Source organism: Camponotus vicinus, unplaced genomic scaffold (assembly GCF_025532165.1).
Source record: "Camponotus vicinus isolate PSW18456_S1 unplaced genomic scaffold, iyCamVici1.0 SCAF_9, whole genome shotgun sequence".
Classification (NCBI taxonomy): Eukaryota; Metazoa; Arthropoda; class Insecta; order Hymenoptera; family Formicidae; genus Camponotus; species Camponotus vicinus.
Window position 1 is genome coordinate 3,678,998 of NW_028141981.1, and position 13,953 is coordinate 3,692,950.

The window sequence follows — 13,953 nt, forward strand, 5'->3', positions numbered from 1 at the left end:
AATATTTTCATAATATATAAAAAAAAATTAATTTTTTTGGTTTATAAAATTGAATGTACAAAAAATTGAAAGTTATGTGTAAAATTAATTAAATTAAGAATTAATTAATTAATTAAATATGTATCTGTGAGGTATAATAATATAAAGTAAACAATATTCTTCCTAACATTAAATATTAAATATTAGTGAATCTATATACTATAAAAAGATTTGATTGTCGTTTTTGAACCATTATTTTAATGAACTGTGAAAATTCTTCGTTTGATAAGTCAATCGATGAGTCGCAAATCGAACAATGACTCACAATTATCAGACAAGTTTGGAAAATTTTTATACACTTCTGTACACCGAAAAGCTTTCAGGTGGTTTGGAATAATACATGTGTAAAGGCTAAACTTGCATCTACGTATCGACTCGATCGCTAAAGATAGTAAAAGCTGCAAGTTGAAGCAATATATGAACAAATCACAATGTTTAATTGTTAATTTAATTTCTGAAAAAAAGAAGCTAAAAATTATTCAGTAAAATATTATAAAAATTTTTTTAAACTTGAAATATATATACATTATATAATACTTTGTAACATATATACATTATATAATATCTTGTAATTAATTAATTAATGCATAGAATTTGGATATAGAATATAACTGGATAATAATAAATAAGCGTAAATGTAATATATTTTTATTAAATCAGAAAGAAAATCCTGAGTTATTTCGTTTCACGATTCCCTTAATATTATTATATATAATTATTTAAAATTATTATATATAATTATTATATTTTATATTTTATATATACATTATACACGTATTATACAAATCATGAAATATATTTTTATATTTTTTCAAAGTACTCCGCAATTTGTATAATATTTGTATAATACGTATATATAAGGAATATCTATATTATTAAAACATGTAAAAAATTAATTTTAGAGATTTCAATTATTAAACTTATATAAGCTTATCGTATGACGCTTTTTATTAAATTGCCTTGGAAAGAAGTAAAGATACAAACATGATGAAAATAAAAGTCTTTTGAGTCCTTTTATAAATGCGCAAAGCATTACGTCGCTTTTACCGATATTCTCGACATCAAACGATATTTTTCTTAATTATCCCTGTTCTGGACAAGTAAAGATACACGCTGGCAGTCCCATGGAATTCTCATGGGGCACTGTATACCAGGCTATAGAACGCCACGCCCGTGTACATATAATGAAATACTGTGCAGCGAAACGTTTGATCGCGCTCGGACGATACGCGTTTCGCTATATCGACCGCAGACTGCCCTATCGGAACGAGGAGAGCCTGAACGGGTCCGGGTAGGCTCCCGAAGCATCGGGAAAGGCAATATGCGTCCGGTCAATACCGCAAATAGTCTCGATCAGCATATTCGTGGATTAATATGACATTCAGGTAGGTAGCTAGGTAACGTACTATCCAGAGTTGTGTATCCTGCAACTTTGACGATCCCTCCCTCTTTTCCGTATGTCCCGCGTCTGGCCCGGCGGGCTGCAATCGAAATTGTTTTGGATTCTGCCGCTGGTGAGTAAACCACAACTGTATCGATCAGCCGAGACCCTAGGAGCAATTGGGTCGTTTCAATTAACAAAACCGAATTTTCGCCACCCACTAGGCCCGAAAACGCGACCGTTTATCGCGAAAAATCCTATAGATTCGCCGAGGCACGGTGACCGAATCGCGAAGCGAAAAGATGACGCGCGCGCACGACTGAAGACCATCGCGACTAATAATTACTCAATTGGATTTCCGAGATAACGAAGTACCGTTACTGTCGAGTGAACGTCAATACGATCCAAAGATTAATTAGATATCTCGTGCAGTGGCGCATATGCAGACAACAAGTTTGACTGATCTATTTCTGCGGCATATATACAATTATAATGATAGCGTTTGATGGAAAATGTTCAGACATTCTCTTCGAATAATCGCTCAAAAAACACTGCGAAAGCGTTCTAATTGATGTTATCGGCGTTAAAATAAATTTCAGTAAAATAATTATCCGTTTCTCTTGCTGGTTCATAATAATTAAATCGTTCCCTCGCGCGCAGACCTTTTCACTCTGGTGCTGAATTTCACATTAATTATATTTATTTTCATACATTTTTTTTCTTCATCAATTTATCTTCATCAATTTTATTTTCTTTTCGCGTATGTAATTAACGTGAGATATAAAATTAAAAATTTATATATTTAAAAAAAAGTACTTATTGGATGCAATCATATTTTGAGAAAAATGCGATTTAAATAATTGACAATTAACATTACATTACAATAGTATTGATTAGAACTCAGACATTTCCCCGGAATCTTGTTTGCTCCTTTCATCCGTCGAAATCAATGCGCGTAGCAGTCGATACAAGGCAGCTTTGCTTAATCTGATGATCCTGTAATGTATTTTCGAGCCGCTAAAATTCCATTCTATGAGATCCTATGCTTAGATGATTCTAGCGAGCACGAGATCCTATTGGCATAGCAATGTTATTGGATCGTATCTCAAATCGCGAGACTTTTTGTTGGAATAGAAGTTCTCCAGACTTAGCATTCTTCACAAATGTCCACCAAAGAATTCTTGGTCGGAAACTATCACTGTACGGTATAAATCTACTAAATCTGATCTAAGTTATTAAATTTATCTCTTTCTCCCCTAATTAATTGATCAAGAGACAGATAGCGTCTGGCGTCAAATGCATTTATAACATTCGATCGTATGTAGAAGAGTCAGACTATATATCTGTACGTGAACTGCTTGGTTCAAAATGTCTAGATTTCGAATTTCAGTAATGTGACTAAGCTGATTCTTGCTAGATTGATTCGATAGTTTGGGGTTTCGATTATATAAAAAAAATCTTTTTCTCATTTGTTTGGTTTATTCGAAAAAATTTCGACGCTGTAATCGCGAGTTCACAAAAAATATGTGCAGCAAATAACAAGTTTCGCATTACATATTCAAGCAAGGTACACGATAATAATGATACTCTCTGGTAGAATTTCTGCAGATAATGAGAACACTTTCTAGGGCTTAACAACGTAGCTTTGTTAGATTATCGAAGTAGCTATTGGAAATTTCTATGCTTAAGGGATAATTGGGGATTGTACCGCCGACATGCAAAGAAAGTATCGAGAATGAGACGAGAATAATGTCGTCATGGCTTATCGAATATAATCGGCTTCTACAAGAGAATCGCTTAATAAGACCGTAGTATTGCGCGCTGCATACAAATATATGCACTTTGTGGTTTTATCTGTCATTCGAACTATGACTTGTTTAATGCTTCTATGTTATCGATAATGAGATAGGATTAGATAGAAGTGAATAATACGTTTGTTACATCTCTTGCATATGCAATATGAACATGTTGCATGAAAATTTGAATGCCTACAATCATTGTATATACAATGCTATTGATATAATAATAAATGGCGATTGATCAATATTGAATATTGAATATTTTAATCAATATAGAATTACTATTAATATCAATAGTTATGTATATAGCTCTAAATATTTTATTAATAATATGTATTTTGAATTTTGCATGAAGATATAAAGATGTGTAAAAATAAAAGTGTGCAATACGTTATACTATAAAATAAATGAATTTTATGGGTAAATAATGTTGATGAAATCTGACACATTTAAGAATGAAAATTGATGATATGTTTTAAAGAATATCGAAGCTCTTTGAAGTATCCTCAACGATTTCTCAGTTATCCAAGAATCGCAGCGCGAGACTCTTAAAGAAATAGATATTGCGGCTGGACAGGTGACATCCGGGGGGATTTGAATTGAATTAAGAAGACTAATTTAGGCTTAATCCTCGGGCTAATTTAAAGTGGGAAGGTGAAGCTCTTAATCTTGATGGATAAAAGGCAATGACATCGTGACGACATTCAACAGTGAAGAAACGATGAGACTTTACCACAAATAGAGCTGTGGAAACTGACTCTCTAGAATATAATCCTTTTCGAGATATTACACATCTAAAATTGAATGTTATGTATTTCTACTTACAGCTTGTAAATGAAATGTAGTGTTTAAAGATTTATGAGATATTATTTTCAAGATAAGATACTTGATTACAAATATTTTGATTATGTATCATCAATTAAATTATTATTCAAAAATTATTTTATTAGAATTAATTCATAGATTATGATATCCTTTATTATAAATTTCTAATTTATACCGCATGTTATATTTTACAATCCCATCAACGAGTTTCTAACATCATTTTCTTTCACGATATTCCAATATTTCTTCTTTCTTTACAAAATTCTTTTGTATCGAAAGCTCGCTGTATTTTATTGTGACTAAATTTTACAGATACTGTCATGCGTGTGGAATTTTTGTCAAAGCACCTCGTGAACAGGCGACGTGCGAATATTTCGATTTAAAATACTTTCGTCTTTTGTTGCATTACGCTTTATTCAATATACAAGTTTGCAATTTTTATTTTTATTTTTTGTGATTGGAAAAAAGCTGCTGCGAGATGTATAAATTTTTTTCATACATATATTAAAATGCACATGAAGAAAAGTTTCTTTATTTTAATTTAACAATTAATTTTTTATATAGTAATATTGTTATAGTCGTTTTTACTCTCAATTAAAAGTAAATCGCAACGTATTTAAATTTCAATATTACATTCACTTGACGTTATATTCACTTGAAAATTTAGGCCATTTGCAAATTCATTTAATTAATTTTATTATGTATTTCGTTCTCATTGTCGAATCATCTTAGTTTAATGAAAAAAGAACGGCCTACTATCTTAAGAATTAGGTCAGTTAATTAAAAAATTAACTGTGCCTCTTACCTGTCAAACGAAATGAAAGATACAACAGCAGGAAAGTCAATTGAAAAAAATTAAAGCAAATGAGAAAGTCGCTGAATAATGTTTTTTTTACGTTTTTATAGGGATACAAAAAAATAGTAAATATATTATTAATAAATATGAGACATTCATATAATGTTTAAATCAATTGCGAAAAAATCCGTTTGACACCATTAAATCTCTATTGGAAAAGTTTTTATATATTCGATATTTTTTAATTTTGTCACACACACATTTATCGTTATTAAAATAATATGAATACAAAAAGTGATACCGTGAAGCGACAAGATTCTTCAATAGCCTGGGCATTTTCAATTCATGTTTGACAATAGCTTTAATCGAAATTGTAAAGTAGATAGTAACTGTTTATGAAATACATTTAACTGAGGCGAGGGGAGGGAAGATAAACCATAGCGTAGTCTCGTTGACTTGGGAAAGCCCTGGAGCATAAACCTCATTGAATGGATGCAGAAATCGAGCAAGTTCAACGTCAGCGAGTATCAAAATGGACACTCCTGTTCAAAATTAAGTTATCGCTACGCGAGCGCAGCACTATTCAGTTATCACTATTCGCGAAGCAAGTTTGTTTGCGAAGATAAACTCAATTTTGTGAGTTTATAAGACAGCTAATTGAAGTACATATTAATTAAAGTAATTAAAACATATTTTAATGCGCTTGTGTTTGTTACAAAACATTTATATTATACAAGTTTTGTGAAAATAAAGGCATAATTAGTTAAATGTCAGATGTCAAGAAAAGTTTTTTTATACGCGGATTTCAGTTATATGTATAAGTCGTGATTAATAGATAAAAAATAATATAGTAATGATTTTTCCTAAACTGTCATTTTATAAAAGAATAAGATGAATATCAAATTTTGCTGAAACGTTACATGTTTTTTTATTCATAACGAGAGGAAGTAAACTTTCATTCAGCTCGGAACTTAATCCTTCTTCATTGAAATAGTTTTCTATATAATTCTGAAAAGTTACCAGATTATAGAATAACGTGTCATCCTAACAATTAGCTCATGCAACCCGAGCCGCACCGGTATTCGAACGGAGGACAGATTTCCTTGGGGACCAGTTCGCGAATCGACCTTTTAAACTTTCAACTAGGAAGGTTCATTAGTACATAACTCGAGCACGTCCGCCACGAACGCGAAAACTTCTATTCTGAAAGATTAGCAGTGTATTTGAAAAATAGGAACAAAATAAGTTTTTAAGATTTATTCGCGTATCTTTTTTCAACTTATCGTCATTCTAAAGGAAACGTTAAACATATGAAATATACTGCGTTGCAATAGTATATCATACATCATATAAAATTCAGTTTTATTATTACAATGTACGAATACTATTTTTCTTGTATTTTTTCTAAATTTGTAACAATTTTATTCAATTAAATTTTATAAATCAAATAAAAAGTTGCACTATAAAAAATTAAATAAAGCAGCTAAAATAATTAATACTATAAAGAGAGAATATATTTATTTATAATTGTTTTAAAAATATATAATTAATAATTATATATGTGTGTGTATATATTTTATATATATTAAAATAAATAAGATTTTAATATACATATATATACAAAATGTCATAATATAAGTCATTAACTGATGCACTTTGGGATATCTTATATATATGAAATATCATGGAAAAAAGATTTCAACGTTATTCTGAAAAGAGTTATACTAATAATACGAGTGATAAATTACGCAGGAGAACATCGAGAAAATTGCTAGGATATTACCTTAAAGAGAAAGTGTATTTCGGGAAACATGAATTATGATATATACTAATTACTGTTCTCACACACATACATATACACACACACACACACACATATTATTATACATTTAATTAACGTAAGGATAGTCAGTTCTAATCTAACAATCAAACAAGATAACTCGCTGTGAGAAACCTCAAACGGCACAAGAGAGGTCGATAGCTCCGAATCTGCGAATCAGAGAGGAATATACAGAGTCAGTGCTGTCATTAATCAATCGGTTAATTAGGGTCATTTCGCTATTAGGGCTCGTTATGGTTTGCGTACTCTCCGTGGTTGGTCTTTGACAGTCTAAAGTGCAGAGCGGAACTACTACGAGTAGTGGTAAGTGCTGCGATGCATAGTACAGATTTCGAGGATTGTATAGAGAAGAGATACGCAGATATGTATCATACATATATGTACATACAAAAATATCAAAATATTGAAGCTTTTGTCACGTCATACTGAGAGGTTGAAAATTAATAAAATAATAATTCCTACTAACTCTGTATCAATGTTAATTTTTCCGAGACTGCAATCTTCTCTAGATATAGTTGTGACATTACTCGTCGTTGCAGTTACATAATGACCTTCACGTCTAACGCTGGGTTGCCTATTGTTTTATCGCGTCGATATTCTTATAGGATATACACGTGGGAAAAGCGAGCTGCGGGGCATTGTGCCAGAGACTGTTTTCTTCGATGTCGATAAATCCGGCGATAACACACTAACATTTTAAACTGGCGATGTAAACTACCTGTAAAGTGCTCGGCGCCTCGTGGTACCTCATTAACTTAACTTGCGCGGCGCGTTCGCGAAAAAGGGGTTGTTGCGCGCCGCGCGTAAATGAGACTCGCCGCTCGTTGATTTTTCGTCATTTGCCGGTACACTGCGTGTGCACGTGCTGTTGTATATGTATAAAGCACCCTTTCTCTCGCTGCCTATAACATTCACTTTTTCCTCGTTCCGAGAACGTTGTTACTGATGCACTTCACACGTATTACATTGTTTTTTTCTAGCCCTTTTTTTCGATGATTTATTTATTCGAAACGCTCCAACGATTACAACGATTTTAATGATTTCGATGACACTCAGAAGAATTGTTTTATTTTCTATTCTTTTCTATTTTTCTATTTTTTATAAATAATGTTACTTTATGTGCACACTGGACAATAATTAAGAACTATATGTTTGACTAAATTTATTATATATAATTAATTTATTATGTATAAAGTTATATTATATTTAATTAATATTATATTTAAATTTATTATATAATGTTATTGTATTATGTTATATAATTTATTATATATAACATTCCTATCATTTCTTATTTAATATATTTGTAATATATTTTTAATATTTTATTTAATATATATACTTTTAATATATTTTTTGCATTTTTTATTCATCTTTTCTATCGGTTATAATCTTATATTATGGCACAATACATATGTTTATTAATCCAGGCGCGAATGATTAAAACTCGTTGATAAAGACACTTCGTCGGCCGCGAGAATAGGTCGGAAGATATAAAAAAGCGTCGTGACTATTCCAATCTGTACCAAAGCCACCGGCGTTTCCTCCGTTTTCCCGGCGCGCTTGAACGATTTAAATGCCAGGCGGCCCGTGACAAGGGCGCAAACCGCGATACGGTATGTTATCGTTTCGGGAACCGTTTCCAGGGCATTCCGAGAAAGCTGCAGCCGGCGCCGCGTGGCGCGGATTCCCGTAGGATGACGTCGGGTGAGGGTATATAAGAGGGATAATATCGTGTCTAGTGGGATTTGTCGGAGGTAAACAGAGTTGCATCGGGCTGCTGCAGGCAAACGTATTTTATCGCGGATATCTTATACTCGTATACACATACACACATACACATTTGCCGCGTTTCCAAGCTACTTTTGCTTCCACAATGATGCCCGCACAGGGATTGCATCCCTTACATGTACATACATTCCTTCTCCGCACGCCGTGCCCTATCAATAAACTTTACTTCTCTCGTTTATTGCGATTTGTTTCCAAAGCCGCGAACTGCGAACGAGCACGCACTCCGCGTGACGTATCGAGTGCACTCGGTTCGCGAGCTGTCGGTTGCATGGATGGTGCATTTACGTTGCATTTCATTACACGGCTCGCGTGAATATCCGGAGAATCTTGCGCGATTTGAGCGCAACGTGATCGTATAAGTTGTCATGCGGGATATATCTATTTGCGACCGAAACATGACAGATCGATCGATATGTCAAGGCAAATTGTTGAATAAAACGATGGCTTTTGGCGAGGCAAGCATCAGCTTATTTCTGCCTTTTAAAACTTCACGAATGCGACCTTGCGGTATATTCGAAGCGGAACAACCGGAGGATAACTAGAGTAATGATTGTTTCCTGGCCAAATGGATTTGGCACGGTTCTACGCTGCTTTTCTATTGCCGTAAATTTCTTCGATAATCTGGAAACTTTTCAAGGTAACGTGCAAAAGGATAAGTATTGTGTGCTTGTTTTCATGTTTGTGTGGCAAATAGAGAAACGTTTGTTCTCAGCATGTAAAAGTCTCTCAGAGAATTCGAAAAACTCAATCATTCTAGATAAAATACTATCCTTTTTTTCAAAATATATAGTTTTATTATTCCTTCAAAATATTATAAGACGTTAAGTTTATCACCATTTATTACATCATCAATATCGATAAAAACGATTTTTTATCTTTGCGTAATATTTATAAATGCTATGAAATTTATTATCAATCTACTTGTATCATGATATAAAAAAATGATAAGAAATATAAAGAAAGAATGGAGCTTTTATATCCACAGCTATCATTTCAGAGAGATTACTTTTATTTCTAATTCCAATTTTCCGATAAAACAAGCCATTCGTAGGATTCATACAATATGAATCGCGTTTCTCTCGTATTTGACGCTGCCGCGATCGAAGATACGTGGCTTAAACGATGAGTATGAGACGGTGGCTCTTCTCTCTCGAGGATCGTGTGAACCGCCGGCTTGCATCCGAAAATATCCGACGATTTTCCAGCGGCTGCCATTCCCAGACCACATCCGCGCGCGCGCACGATATCCGCCCTTTCCGCTTCGCGCATTTACGGCGCGCCACTCGATACTCCACCTGATGGTTCATCCATCTTTTGCAAACCGACATTTAGACATTTCGGCTCGGCGCTGCCCGATGCTCGCAAATACTCGCATTTGGCTGTCGTTCTACGTGAGCCACCATAGTTTTTATCTCTATTTAATCGTAAAAATACATATTAAATAAAAAATATACAAAGAGAGTGTATAGGTATATGTATATATAATGAGAGATGTTTTGAATGGGGGGTTTTACATTAGAGAATTAATTTAGCAATTCATAATTCTTAATTGTTCGCTTGATTTTGATATAATCTGAGTAATCTATTGATATGTAACAATTATTATATTATATATTTTATTAATATTTAGTACGTGCTACCATTAACACAGAATTATATATTTTTTTATCTTAAAGTTAAATTCGATCATAGGATCGTATCAATTACTGAATTATGTGTACTGAATATCTTGAACTGAAAAAATTTTACATTATTCTTGTTTGAGGACTGATTATTTTAAAAGAAAGTGTTTAACGAAAGATTGCTTGTATTAACTCAACTCTGTAGAATCGTCGGTTTATGTTCAATATACGCAATGTATGTCGGTAATATGTTCCTTTCAATTTCTAAACTTGAATTTATAACAAGTAAAATGTACTGGATATCGTTTCGCTCGATGAACATCGCTCATAGTAACTTTCGCTTTCGTATATTGTAAACCGCATTTTCGTGTCTAACAAAATTTATATTCTATTTTACATCCGTAAGAGTATGCTTTTCTTCCTTCTCTTTTTTTACTTACATAATATGTGTCTTTAAAACATGGAAAATTTTACTAATTTAAATGCGCCTTTACGAATCATTGAAATTTGACGTAGAGAATCAGTTTCGACATTCTTTGTGTGTATTTGAATCCTTTGTGTATATTCACGAAATGAGTATAGTGCGAAATTTAAATTTAGACGGTTATAAAGTGATGACAAAATTATATAGTCGGCGTCTGTAAATTCACATATCCGGTGATGAATACGAGGAATCGTGCCGTGTAACTTTGTTAATTAACACAACATGCTGTTAATTAATGTTACAAGCGTTATAGAAATATAATCTCCAGAGATTGTAAAACCGAGCGCACGAGTCATTTCACGTTACTACTTGGGTGCTATATATAAATAGTTTCGCGATTAAATAAAATATAAATAATTGTATTAAATGTAATCTATTTATATTTTATTTTATTTCTATTTTTATTTCATCTACATATTTACTTCTATGTCAAATATTAATCTTCTTAGAAAAAAGAATTTTTTAGATAAAAAATGAGAACAAAGTAGATAAACTTTATAATTATTTCTCTCTTTTGTTGAGATTATGCGATATAAATTACTAATATAATTACTTGAAATATTTCTCTGTGTGAATGAAACTATATAAAATATTTTTTAAATACATCAATATATATTTAACAATACATTAATCTAATAATTTTTAAATACAATTAAATAAATTTTAAATACATTTAAGCTTATATATATTGTATGTATATATTATATTATTTCGTGACCTATTGTTGTTTGGCGAATTCTGAATGTTTCCATAAATTCTACGCAGAGCAGTTAATTCTTGTAACTTATATACGATTCTCGTGCCCTTGGGTATAATTTTTTCTCTGATTACACCTAGCACGAATTCGACGCAAAATACGAAGCCGAAATGAAGGAAAGTTTTTAATATACGCACGTTAAAAGGATTATAAATCAATGCATGGTGAATTGAAATGCGGATACCGCAATTCCATTACAATACCGGATTGCGCGAACATAAATCTTCTCGGAAGTAATAATTCACAAGCGAACAGTTTCATGTCTCGAAGGTTCTTCGTAATGGTAACTGCGGAACTCGTTGGACTCGAGCCGATAGAAATCGACGCTAAGGGAACGCAGGCCATGGCCAAAAGATATTAATATGTAAAGTAAGGACGCTCTTCTCGAGTACTTCACTTCGCGATGCGCGCTTCATCATAGCTGGAATCGATGCCAGCCCTCGTACATACTGCACGTTCTTGCCGTACCACTTGTGTATGGCTGCATTAATGCGCGATTAAGATGAGCGAGATGCCAGCGGTAATAATTGATTATGACATTACATGAAATCATTTTACGTATCATAAAGCAAAGTTTTGAAAGAAAACAATGATAATTTTGAATAATTTGTATATTTGTATAATATGTATATTTTAATATCGATAATTAAATAACTTCATCGCACATAAATAATTGGGACTGTAAATTACATACGTCAGACATTGTAAACCGATTCAAATGAATATAGAGCATAATTATTGCTCTCCTCATTAGTTTAATAATTATCATTTATTATGAAGTAAATTTATCCTGTTTTATTTCTTTTATTTTAACTCTAACAATTCCAATCAATGTATTCGTATTAATTCATCCTATTAAACTTGCGCTGTTTTTGCTTGCGTGTTTTGCGCGCAATAACGCGTACGTGAATTATGCATAACATGGTTTTGGTTACATCGATTTATCAACGTCTAGAATTACTTATAGCCAGTTAATCCTGCGTGATAAAGTTATTTAACTGTCGGTGCTATAATCGCTGTCATTATTAATTTGCTCAAATATATAGCGATATAATGCAGATATAATTTCATACATTTCATTTTCTAGCGTATTCGACTGGGGAGCTTATTAATCGTAGACTTTTGTTATGGTTTTCATGAAATAGCTAACTGTCTCTAAACGAGTTCTTAATGGCCGCCTAACTGATTCTTAATTGATCCTTAATTCTATTTAATTTATACAGCGCAGAGGACCGACAATGAAACTACGATAACGATGAAGCAACAAACGAGGACCCGGGTTGAAAAGAAATCGCGTTCATCAAAGAACAATCGAAACTGCCGAGCGGGGAAAAGGGAAGAAACGGGGAGTGCAATGTGCAAGAAATGCATATACGCCGACAAGAAAAGAGTAAATGCGCGATTAAGCAGGCGCACCGCAGTTTTGTAACAATTTACTGAAAGCAAACACACAACCCACCCGCGTCAACCCTTTCATCTACGCAACTTTACCCACTCACCCACCAACCCTATCCATTCACTCATGCACATATACACTCATATACACATACACAAACGATTCATGGAGAACGACTGGAACTTACTCCTGCGAGTTTTGTTGCGGTTTCCGCGAAATTGCTTTATAATTCCTGATTTATATTTCCCTCTGGCCGACGGCGTGTCCCCGCCATCCCCTTTTCACGCTCTTTTCCCCACGTTTCCCCTCTACAATCCCTCCGGCGCATTCGAGAATGACATCTCCGTTCCTTAACGCATATTTCTTCCACTTCTGAGCGTGCTTAACGCTCGCTTAGATATCACTTATCCGAATCATCGCTACGACTGCGACGACGCTCCCTTATTTCTGCGGAAATTTTTTTTGTCATGAGTAAGCCTGAACCACGAACCGCTATGATGTTCAATTTCTCTAATATACAATTTTAATACTTTATTCAATTTTTGTAAAATACTTTCGGGAGATTAATTTCGCAAAATAATTTTATAAATTTTATGATTAAAAGTAAGCAACGAAAAGCTATTTTACGCTAATCTAAATAATGTATGGCCCATGCAAATTTCTCGGAGAGATTTTGATGGGTAGGGATCAAAATTAGATCGGCGTATTATGTCCTTTCCGTCAGTACAGCGTATAATTTCTCTGCTCTGTTATAATTGCTTCACACCTATCGCGCGATGAACGAGATATCCTGGCATGGCGATATTACGAGCTTAATCTCGCGCATAAAATAAATGTCATTTCACGAATGCGATTAATCGGTAATGATTCTAGCTGATTGAAAGAGATAGAATATATTAAAGTAATATTTTATAAAATATAATGCTGTTACTGCAATGCTGCAATTTACAAACTGCTGTTAAATCGCAAATTTGCAGCACGATTAAATGCTTCTGCAGATCGGACTTCGAAACGGGATTACCTATTGTTTATAACAAATAGAGAGATTACTGGCATGATGGCTGCAATACATGTACCAGGGTAGCTGATATCAGTATTTGATCAGTATTATCCAGTTCTGCGTTTCTACGTAGTCGTACGATTGGAACTCTGCGAAACCTGGGTGATGTAATTATACCGTCATGGTCACCACCTGCGAACCAATTGTGGCAAGCAACCAAATT

General features: G+C 33.4%; 1 protein-coding gene and 1 long non-coding RNA gene across 2 annotated transcripts in view; both read right to left on the reverse strand.

Moving 5' to 3' along the window:
* Positions 1-13,953, reverse strand: part of LOC145976532 (protein phosphatase 1H) — a 74,300-nt gene that overhangs the window by 32,451 nt on the left and 27,896 nt on the right. The gene's annotated exons all lie outside the window — the stretch shown is intronic.
* The window catches only part of LOC145976534 (uncharacterized), a 78,900-nt gene continuing 74,404 nt past the window's right edge, over positions 9,458-13,953 (reverse strand). The window contains exon 5 of the long non-coding RNA XR_014440266.1: positions 9,458-9,885. This is a non-coding gene — a long non-coding RNA (uncharacterized LOC145976534). The remainder of the gene's footprint in view (positions 9,886-13,953) is intronic.